The sequence below is a fragment of the Orcinus orca genome, chromosome 4 (assembly GCF_937001465.1).
Source record: "Orcinus orca chromosome 4, mOrcOrc1.1, whole genome shotgun sequence".
Lineage (NCBI taxonomy): Eukaryota > Metazoa > Chordata > Mammalia > Artiodactyla > Delphinidae > Orcinus > Orcinus orca.
The window spans coordinates 52,695,797-52,708,260 of NC_064562.1; positions in this window are offsets into that span (position 1 = coordinate 52,695,797).

Here is a 12,464-nt window from a genome sequence, read left to right on the forward strand (position 1 = left end):
GTGGGAGATCTCCCAAAGTGCTCTTGTTACTCCCATGTCCTGAGATTTAAGTCAAGGAAAAAACTACAGCAACCCAATGTGGGTGACAGAAATGAAGGTTTGGGTCACCCTACCAGTCAAGGAACCAGGGCAACGGGACTATGGAATTAATAGTAGTTATAAAAGTCAGCTACAACCATGTGAGCAGGAGTAAAAGTGAGGTCTGTAATAGTTATAAGTATTAAACTGAGAAAATTGCTTTAGCCACATCAGTGATTACAGAAACCTCTGAAAGTTTTTATTTACCTTCTATTTGTGTCTATTCTGGAATTTCCATTTCAGAAGGCAAAGAATTTTTTAAAAGTCTACTTTTCAAAATTAACTTTTAGCACATTACATAATGTCAAATAAGCCAACTAAATGTTTTCCACTAAAGGTTTGATTGAATAGTTTACATATTCAAAATTAGCACATGAAAGCATAGCTGAGGCAGTGACAGCTCCCTATTAGTTGCTAAAGTGCTTTGTGGATATTCCTAAGCAGTATTCATGCTTTATATTCTGGTTATTCATTCACTGTTACAGTTTCCAGGCTAGCCTACAAACTCTATATAGGCATATTTTTTCTCCTTTTTATATCCAGTACCCAGCTAATGTCCAGGTCCTAGAAATACTGTGTCTGCGACAAAAACGTTTACAGTATATGTCGGATACAAATGAATGAATTAACACTGCATGTTTATAAATGAGTAACTCTAAAGTGACTAAAAATTGATGACTGTAAGTAAACATCCTTATAATCATTTAAGAAAGGTGTAATGAAAAGAAGTTCGGAATCAGAAAGATGGGAGTTTGCCAGCTTAGCAGCTTGTTAGCTGTTAAGCATTGGGCACCTCACTTAACCTCTCTGAATCTCAGTTTCCTCTTTTGCAAAATGAGATAACATCTTAACATCTTGCAGCATTGTTATAATTAGATATAATTTACACACCTGACACAGTGCTTATCTCAGAGTAGGTTCTCAATAAAAGGTAGTTCTATTATTATTTACTGCATATATCCAGGAGTAATTAAACAAGTCTTTGTATAAATCATTAAAATTTCTGAGTTAACATATTGAGTTTACTAGAATTATTTAGAAAACGGAAAACAATGTATGATATTCTGCCTCATAGCAGGATTTAAAAAAAAAAAAACTTAGAATACTCTTCTAAACCTTGAGAAAATCCTTCAAACTTTGAGTCTTTTTAAAAAATTTTATTTATTTTTTAAAATTATTTATTTTTGGCTGCATTGGGTTTTCGTTGCTATGCGTGGGCTTTCTCTAGTTGCAGTGAGCGGGGGCTACTCTTCCTCATGTGCCCCGGCTTCTCATTGCGGTAGATTCATTTGTTGTGGAGCACGGGCTCTAGGTGAGCGGGCTTCAGTACTTGCAGCACGCTGGCTCAGTAGTTGTGGCACGTGGGCCCTAGGGCTCAGGCTCAGTAGTTGTGGCGCACGGGCTTTGTTGCTCTGAGGCATGTGGGCTCTTCCCGGACCAGGGCTCGAACCCGTGTTCCCTGCATTTGCAGGCAGATTCTTAACCACTGCGCCAGCAGGGAAGTCCAAACTTTGAGCCTTGAGAAATGTCACCTATAAAATCTTCATCTGGGCTTCCCTACAGCCAGTGCTCCACAGTAAGAGAAGCCACCACAATGAGACGCCCCTGCACCACAACAAAGAGTAGCCCCCACTTGCCACAACTAGAGAAAGCCCACGCACGGCAACCAAGACCCAACACAGCCAAAAATAAATAAATAAAATAAATAAATTTATTCTAAAAATAAATAAATACATAAATAAAATAAAATCTTCATCTATAAAATCTTCATCTTCCGGTTTCCCTGGTGGCGCAGTGGTTGAGAGTCCGCCTGCCGATGCAGGGGACACGGGTTCGTGTCCCGGTCCGGGAAGATCCCACATGCCACGGAGCGGCTGGGCCCGTGAGCCGTGGCCGCTGAGCCTGCGCGTCCGGAGCCTGTGCTCCGCAACGGGAGAGGCCACAACAGTGAGAGGCCCGCGTACCGCAAATCTTCATCTTCAACACCTACCCTACCTATGTTACAGAATTCTTGGAAGAATCAAATCTACAAATGAATTTTGTAAACTATAAATGCTAAACAAATGCTAATTATTGTTTTTATATCTTCCATCTGAGTGCTTCAGCTATCATTGTGACTTTTTTTGTCACTGCACTATTATAACAATGCATTTTTACCTCCTTGTCCATTTTCTTAAGAAAAATCAGAGCTAAGGGCTTCCCTGGTGTCGCAGTGGTTAAGAGTCCACCTGCCGATGCAGGGGACACGGGTTCGTGCACCGGTCTGGGAAGATCCCACATGCCACGGAGCGGCTGGGCCGGTGAGCGATGGCCGCTGAGCCTGCACGTCCGGAGCCTGTGCTCCACAAACGGGAGAGCAAACGGGAGAGGCCACAACAGTGAGAGGCCCGCGTACCGGAAAAAAAAAAAAATCAGAGCTAAAATTTGCCACTTTCTTCAAAAGCTATCATGAGCCCAATGATCTAATGTTTGTTACAAATTCATAAAATTCTCAGCCCAAGAGACATAGATATTGAAATAGCCAAAAGAAAATTTAAAAGCAAAATGTTATGTATCATTCTGTACTCATCATCATAGTTCTGCTCATTGAAAGCTTACGGTCGTTGAAGTAGACTTAGAAACTTGAAAAGTCAGTGGCACATTTCATCAGGCACCAAATGTGCCATTGACTCTCCTCTTAACCTTTACTTTAGAAACTTTAGGACAAGAGCTTTGTATGAACAAACCAAGATGGCCCTCAGCATTATAGGAACATTGACTTTGTGTGTTTATGAGGTGAGGGTCATGTCGTTTGGGTTTTTTTTAATGTGGCTTCACAGCTAATAGTTCCTAAACTTAGCTGCATATCAGAATCGCCCAGAAATTTGCCCCAGATCTATTGTGACAAAATAATAAGAGGAGTCCTAGAAAGAGTATTTTGAACAAATTTCATGTCTTTCTTATTGGGAACCTCTGGCTCATCTTGTGGTACTGTTTTTCTTTTCTCCATTTTTAGTGCTCTTTCCCTTGCTAGTGGCTCTGTACTTCTCAGGATTCCCAATGTCAGAATGAAATCTATCTGATATGTCATTAACATCCTAGTGTGACTTAATTTAATGTGCCATTTCTTCAGAAATGCTAATGGTGGAATTTGGGACTCTGATAGCATGGAGTGGGGGTGGATGAGGGAGGAGAAGCTTTGCTTCCTGGCCCCCAAAATGGCATTACTTAGGGAAAGCTCCCTTTTATTACCTTCCCATAAAGTCAGCCCTACATATAAATTACGCACCACTAAAAAGAGATGAATTTCAGGAAGAGAAAGTGCAAGCAAAGTCAATGGAAAATCTGGATAGCACCTGGAATCTTGACTAGCAAGTTCCTACAAAGCTCCCTGCTTTTTCTTTTTTCTTTTAAAAATGAGAGCAAATGCATGCAACCTTTCTTATGGAATAGTGGATTGTTCTCACTGGAGTTACTTAACATGGGCTGGGTCCCCACTTAGTAGGGATGTTGTAAGGGGATTCAAACATTGGGTTAGAATCTCTCAATAATTTTAACGTTTTTGTTTTCTTTTCATCCCAAAGACATTACAATCTTTTGACATAGTAAAAATTACTCTTTTGGTTTAATATTTCCCCAGTTTGTGACAAGTAGGATTAAAGCCTTTACTTTTTTTTTTTTTACATCTTTATTTGAGTATAATTGCTTTACAATGTTGTGTTAGCTTCTGCTGTACAACAGAGTGAATCAGCTATATGTATACATATATCCCCATATCCCCTCCCTCCTACCCTCCCTATCCCACTCCTCTAGGTCGTCACAAAGCATCAAGCCAATCTCCCAGTGCTATGTGGCTGCTTCCCATTAGCCATCTATTTTACATTTGGTAGTGTATGTATGTCAGTGCCACTCTCTCACTTCGTCCCAGCTTACCCTTCCCCCTTTGTGTCCTCAAGTCTATTCTCTACATCTGCATCTTATTCATGCCCTGCCACTAGGTTCATCAGTAACGTTTTTTTGATTCCATATATATGTGTTAGTGTACGGTATTTGTTTTTCTGTTTCTGGCTTACTTCACTCTGTGTGAGAGAATCTAGGTGCAACCACCTCACTACAAATAACTCAATTTCATTACTTTTTATGGCTGAGTAACATTCCATTGTATACATGTGCCACATCTTCTTTATCCATTCATCTGTCGATGGACATTTAGGTTGCTTCCATGTCCTGAAAGCCTTTACTTTTGATATATGTCTGTTAGCTCCTTCAGTTTGACCTTTCCCTGGAAGCCTCTGCCCAGGGCTGCCATAAGGCTTATAGAGGACAATTTCAGGACAGAAAGACAGTCCAAAGAGCTCTTGAAGTTGCTCTCATGGTCTAGGCACTCCTTATTTCTTCTGTGAATTATTGCATTAGCCCCCTAATTACTTCTGGTCTCTTGTCCTCATATTCGTCTTCCGAATTCATCTTCTGAACTATTGCCAGAGCCCAATTTCTAAATGTAAGTGTGCTTATATCAATTTCAATGGGCACCCCATTACCTTCCAGATAAAGTTCACATTCCTTACGATGTATGTATAAGGCTTTTTAATGATCTGCCTTTTCATCATTCCCACTCTGTTAGTATTCTTGCCACAAACCATTTGCAATTCCTTAAATTCTCTAGATCTTCTTATGTTTCTGAGATTGTGTAAAAACTGCTCCTTCTGCCTAGGACAGCATTCCCTTTATTTTGCTAATCTTTATCGGTTCCCTCAATATCTAACTTCGTTATCAATTCTGTTGACATGGTCTTTGACCCATAAGAGTGTGAAAGTGTCCCTCTGTTGAAGTCCAATGGTATCCTGATATATCTCATTATCACAGTAAAGACAGTGTGTTGGAATTGATTTTCTTATCCATCTTCCTTATTAGACTGTGACAGCCTTGAAAGTAGGGACTAGTTTCATTATATATTTCTCAGTGTCTAGTACAAAAAATGCAATAATAAATATTTCTGAAATTAATGAGTCTCAGAATAGATCACTCCTAAGTCCATGATCTATGAGGTCAGATTCATGGTTAGCCCTCAAGATAACTGTCACCTATAGAAATTGTAATGAGTGGAAAAAACTGTGGGGTTGGCTATTGAAATACAGTCCAGCATACAAATTCTGAATGGAGAGTAGACCTAGAAGCTCAAAAATATGTCCACGAAGTTGTAAGAATGGAATAGGAATAGAATTGGTAGAAGTGCAATTACTTTCTTGAGTTATTCCAGGGATAGCCCTTGTGATAGCTTAGATTTCAACTATCCTGTGTTTTTATTTGAAGAAAAATACCTAGAAAGCAGGCCCTACGCATTAGTTAACTCTTTTTTCTCCTTGAAATCTTGAGGATTAATTTGTGATTATAATAGTAGATGGAATAAGTAATTTTGTGTAAATGAAGTATAACAAGTGATCATAGTAAAATTATATATTAGGTGAATCACTTCACATGCAACCCTACAAATGATAACAGTATTTGCTCAAGTGACTTCAATATAAATTAGGTACTATATGTGTACTTATAGCAGCCTCTAGTAAGTGTTTGTTATAAATGGAGCCTACAAATAGTCAAATTAAAAATACATATTAAGATTATTTTAAAATACAGGTTTATATTTTTACTAGAAAAATGTCCTCTCCAATGTCCAATTTACCATTAGCTTTTTCATTTTTGTTACCTCTTGATCAAATAGAAATGTTACCTATAAAACCAGCATTATATCCCTTAACCCAGTGGTCCCCAACCTTTCTGGAACTAGGGACTGGTTTTGCGGAAGACAATTTTTCCACGGACTTGGGGCGGGGGGGCGGCAGGTAGGATTCAGGCGGTAATGCGAGCGATGGGGAGCGGCAGACGAAGCTTAGTTTGCTCACCCACTGTTCACCTCCTGCTGTGCAGCCCAGTTCCTAGCAGGCCACAGACCGGTACTGGTCCTCAGCCTAGGGGCTGGGGACCCCTGCCTTAACCCCCACACATATACACACACTCATATATATGTATGGTACAGATAGGTAGGTATGTAGGTAGAGAGGTAGATATAAGGATTTTATGATACAGACCCTTGTTTCATGAATAAATGTAGTTGGGAAAACAGACTAAATATAATATATAAGAAATAGGTACTTCCGGGAGTGGGATGAACTGGGAGATTGGGATTGACATATATACACTACTATGTTTAAAATAGATAACTTATGAGAACCTACTGGTTAGCACAGGGAACTCTACTCAGTGCTTTGTGGTGACCTAAATGGGAAGGAAATCCAAAAAAGAGTGGATAAATGTATACATATGGCTGATGCACTTTGCTGTACAGCAGAAACTGACCCAGCGGTGTAAAGCAACTATACTCCAATTGAAAAAAAAAAAAAAAAAAAGGAAGAAAAAGAAATAGGTACTTCCAAGATCTTTTTACAGTGATGAGTCTCAATCCTCTGATGTCCTTCAGACCATTAGACCATTAGGGTATATATATCTGCCCTAGACCCTAGGACATGCTTAAACAGGTCTCTTCAGAGTTTAGCATTAAACTTGGTGTTTTCTAATTCAATAGAATTTATTTCGAAGAAAATTTTATTTTCCTAGGGAGGAAGCTGTCTTAAATCCTTGGATACATTGTTAACAAATAAATATTGAAGTGGCTATATGCCAACTACATTTCAATTAAAAAAATAAATAAAGACTGAGATGGGATCAGAGGGAAGAAACAGAATTAAAATACAACAATAACCATTTCCTTTAAACAATGCCTAAGAAAATAATAATAGTCACCACTTATTAATTTTTTCCTATGTGCCAGGTAACTCACAACTTTATGTGGTAGTTAATATTATCTCTATTTTTTAATTTAGGAAAACAAAGCTCAGAGAGATTAAGTAATGACCAAAGTCATGTAGCTCGACAGTGACATAGCCAGGATTTTATCAGACACTGATTCTAAAGTCTTGTTTTTCCTAATTAAGCTATTTTTAAATAGGGAAAAAATTATTCTTCCAAATATCACCTTTCTTTCATGCCTCTTTTCTCCAGTGTCCTTTGTTCCTTGTGACACAGAAGCCAATTTGTCTATTGTGTTTCCTTTTCCTTTTACTCTCAATTTAGAAACAAACTGTCTTCAGAACATCCTTTCACAGCAGGTGGAAAACTTGTCAAAATCCCAAGTACAGCAGAATTACCAAATTTAAAAGTGATGAAACACTGCACAGACCATCATGGGAAGGGTACGCAAAAAACTGGTAACATATTTGAGAACTGGATGACTGGAGGCCAGTGGTTAGAGGCAAACCTTACTCTGTGTGTGTGTGGGCGGGTGGTGTATGCACATGTTTGTACACGTGTGTATATATAATCTTGCATGGCTTGACTTTTTTTTAAACAGTAAGTTTCTGCATTACCTATTTTAAAGAGGTGATTATTCAGAATGAGACCTATTAACAAAGGCTTCTCGGTTATTTTGTGTCTCGTGTGAGAAGGTTGATGCACAGAGCCTTGGCTCCTGTTGCACCCTAGCTTTTGCCCTCCTAGGAAAAGCTAGTCAGCTCAGTTGCTGACTAGTCAAAAGCACTACCACCTGATCTCTGTAAATATGGCCAGAGGATGCCATAGCCCATCATCCACTTTCCGTACATCCACAATGTGAGCTTTACACAGTAGTACTGACTCAGCATCCATAGAGGATTCAGTTTTGTGACCGCCTCATATACCTTGGAGTAAATCAGTTCCTTGTGATAATCGTGTTGACATTGTATTCTGAGAATTCCCTCAGGAATCCAGTTCAGGTTTCCAGTCTTATTCATTTAAAAATTGCCATGGGAAAAAATGGACTACTAATATAAGATAATCCTTTTATTTTTTTAATTACTGTTTCTTGATGGTATTTTTCATTTAAACAATGAATCAGCTACTCTCTTTCCCAGACACCTACTTTAATTTTAACAAGCTCATTTTATTTATTTTTCTTCTGTATCTTATTTTATTTTGTTTTACTGTTTTTTTTAAAGTTTCCTCTTTTTTTCACAACTCACACACACACACTGTATTTTATTTTTACAAGAGATAAATAAACTGACACCAAGCATTGTAAATGGATGACCACAACAAAAGCAACAATGATTGCAATTACCAAACACGAAACACACTCATACTATGTCATAATATTGACATTCAGTCCAGGAATCCTCCACTGTAACAGCTCCTTTACTTTGCAGTGAAAATTGATTTGTATATTGTATTTTATTTTTTAAATTATTTTTTATTGGAGTATAGTTGCTTTACAATGTTGTGTTAGGTTCTCGCTATACAGCAAAAGGAATCAGTCATATGTATACATATATCCACTCTTTTTTGGATTTCCTTCCCATTTAGGTCACCACAGACCACTGAGTAGAGTTCCCTGTGCTATACAGTAGGTTCTCATGAGTTATCTATTTTACACATAGTAGTGTATATATGTCAGTCCCAATCTCCCAATTCATCCCACCCCTCGCCTCCCCCCTTGGTGTCCATATATTTGTTCTGTACGTCTGTGTCTCTATTTCTGCCTTGCAAACAGGTTCATCTGTACCATTTTTCTAGATTCCACATATATGCGTTAATATACGATATTTGTTTTTCTCTTTCTGACTTACTTCACCCTGTATGACAGTCTCTGTGTCCGTCCACATCTCTACAAATCACCCAATTTCGTTTCTTTTTATGGCTGAGTAATATTCCATTGTATGTATGTACCACATCTTCTTTATCCATTCCTCTGTCGATGGACATTTAGGTTGCTTCCATGTCCTGGCTATTGTAAATAGTGCTGCAGTGAACATTGGGGTGCATGCATCCTTTCGAATTATGGTTTTCTCCAGATATATGCCCAGGAGTGGGATTGCTGGGTCATATGGTAGCTCTATTTTTAGTTTTTTAAGGAACCTCCATACTGTTCTCCATAGTGGCTGTACCAATTTACATTCCCACCAACAGCGCAGGAGGGTTCCCTTTTCTCCACACCCTCTCCAGCATTTATTTTTCGTAGATTTTTTTGATGATAGCCATTCTGACCTGTGTGAGGTGATACCTCAGTATAGTTTTGATTTGCATTTCTCTAATAATTAGCGATGTTGAGCATCTTTTCATGTGTTTGTTGGCCATCTGTATGTCTTCTTTGAAGAAATGTCTATTTAGGTTTTCCACCCATTTTTTGATTGGGTTGTTTTTTTGATATTGAGCTGCATGAGCTGTTTGTATATTCTGAAGATTAATCCCTTGTCAGTTGCTTTGTTTGCAAATATTTTCTCCCATTCTGAGGGTTGTTTTTTTGTTTTGTTTATGGTTTCCTTTGTTGTGCAAAAGCTTTTAATTAACAAGTTAATATTAATAAGTGAAGAAGCTGCAGTATTTAGAGGTCTGTTATGTGTCAATCATAAATATTATGATTATTATTTTTATTCCATCACAGAAGGGTTATCCAAATGCAATCTATGGGAGAGATAAAAATTGGTTAGCATGGGACTTGTTAATAGTGAATATAGACCAAATGACAAAGTTAACCTAAGAAACACATCACTGCAGCAGAAACAAATCTTTGAGCTTGTGGATCCAGTGGATCAATTTTTCTTGTCAGATAAAAGAATAAAGCAGTGATAGTGGTGATAAAATGCACCTCTTTGTCTTTCCTTGGAAGTAACTGGTAGCTTCAATTCCTGAAGTTCTCTGTATCTACTCAACGTAATAAACTTCTTCCTTTAATCTTGGATGATGAATAGCACCTTAATCACAGGTTACACAAATGGGCACCATTTCTTTATGGTACTTGACTTCAATTCCTTTTCCTTTTGCCACCCTAGGCTTATTGACATCCATGGTTCATGATTTTTTGTTTCTTTCAAATGCAAAGGTAGCTGTGGGGTGGGATCCTTTGAGATTAACTCAACCTCATTGCATATCAGAAGAAAAAGTGTGTTCACCTTTAAGGATTGAGGGGCATGGAAAATAAAATGAGTTCCTTCACTTATTTATTAGTAATTAGAACAGTTGTCCCCTTCCAGCTCCTTTCCCAGCTCCTAATAATGTGCTCTTTAGAGCCAAGAGGGCTTCTTTAGAACATTCTTTCCTAGTGATGCAAGGCAGTCGTTCTTCTCCTTCCTTCTCCTTACGCTCCCCCAAATCCAGTGTTTCTTTACACCAATTTAGACTAAGTAGTTCTACCTCAGGAATTCTCCTCAGAGAAGCAGGCTGACACCCTCTCAGTGCTACTCTGTATTTAGTACTGTAATAAGTGCTAAATGACCACACTAGAAGAACAATGTGCTTTATGATTAACTTATCATAGAAACGGTGGAGGAGCTTTCTCCTATTTAAAGCTAATCTCTGCCTCTGAGCTTTGATGCCTCTCCTCTTTCACCTTTCTAGGAACCCACACACCAATTATGCCTATTTTCTTCTGGTTACTCAAATTTTTATCATCTGAATCCTTTCCCGCCAGCATTTCAGCATGCTTTACTCTCATTCAGTTTAATCCAAACAAAGCAAAACAAAAGCCACTTTTGACCTATACTTCCTTTACTGCCTTATTGTTTTCTCACCTACAAAATAACTTATTTTGCACTTCTATCTCCATTTCCTCACCTGTGCTTTTTTCTGGCCTCTGCTCTCACTCCCCCAAACAATTGTGGATAAGGTTATTGAAACCTTCCCATATCACTAAATCCAAGACTTTTTCTTGTTCTCACCTCACTTGATGAGTACATCCTGATCTTAATAAGGACTTGACACTGTTGAATACTATCTATTTCCTTCCAGAAATACTCTGTTGGCTTTCCTTAATTTACTCTTAACTCTCTTGCTGCTCCTTTCTCCCCTTTTGTTAGTTTATTTTCCTGTATGGGGCATTCAGTGTTGTAGTACCTCAAGCCTTGTTTCTAGGCCTTCTTCTCTTCTCACTCTAAACTTAGTCCTAGCAATCTCATTCAACCAGCAGCTTCATTTATACCGACAGCTACTGAATAAATATTTCTAGGACAGACTTCTCTGGCTTAACCCAAAATGGGGTTGATTTGCTTCCAATGTATCTATATTGAATTCTAAACTTTCCCAGGTATGAAAGTCATCGCCATCCATCCCTCCAAGTTCTAAATAATAACAAAATAACAGAAAACACTATTCCCCCTTTCTAATCTAGCCTCAAATTCTGTTGATTCTACCTCCTAAAAAAATCTCTCAAATCTTCCCTCTTCTCTTCATCTCCATTGTCATAACCCTACTCAAGAAGTCTCTCAATGTAGTTTTTTTTTTTGCTCAATAGTCTTTTTATTTCCATAATAAAATTAGCAGTAAAGAGGACTAGTTATAGTTATTTGGGTTTAAAATAATATTTATTAACACAACTTTTAAAATCTGGTGTTCCATAAGACATTAGTTTCAATTTTCAAAATTTGCTATTCTCTCTTTATATAATCCAAACATATGTAAGTCTAAACATCATTTTGATATTTAGTCCGTAAACTTATTATTGTATCCCTGAATGCATACAGCATAGCACAGTGCCTGGAACACAAAAAGCACTTAATAAATGTCTGTTAGATGAATGACTAAGTGTTCAAAGTTAGTTTCTTTTCTCTTTTATTTTCTCCCAACTTCCTCTAAATAAAAACTAAAGCTTTCCATTTTGGTAGTTAGGTGTTACTCCTGATTATAATCTGTAAGATTTCACTCTATGTATTTAGGTTTCTAATCCACTCAGAATTACACAATATGGATGATGGTTTTGGCTATTAAGAAGATGAAGGCAAGATTCTGTAAATATGGACAGAATCCCTAACATGTCCCCAAATTGTGATTTGTAGTAGTGATAATCTGTTATGAAGAGCTAACCCATTTTCCTTCTTGAATGGGAAATCTAAGGAAAAAACAAACTCTAGGATTCCTAAATCTTTCAGAAGTTCCCTTCTCTTTGATATTCCAGGTCCATAGAGCCAAGCCAATCAGATTTTTCCCTGTTCTTCACTTTTTTTGGTGAGGAAAGGGTTTTCTAGGAAATACTGAACTTTCCTTTCCCTAAAAGTAGGCCAGAGTAAACAATCAAACTTTAAATGCAATAATCTTTCATACTTTAAACCAGCTGTTAAAAACAAAACAGGTCCAAAATGGAGTCACTTATGCTAAGCCCCACATCACCAAACCTAATTACACTTTTGGGCTTTTGCAGAAATGGAATCTTAAACTAGTCAATCAGGAATTACCTGATCAGCACTAGTGAGGTAGTCTTCCCGATGGACCCCAACTACGCCCTAAAGGAAAGCAACCTTCACACAACCAATTCACTTTTTTTTTTCTTTCGGTACGCGGGCCTCTCACTGCTGTGGCCTCTCCCGTTGCGGAGCACAGGCTCCGGA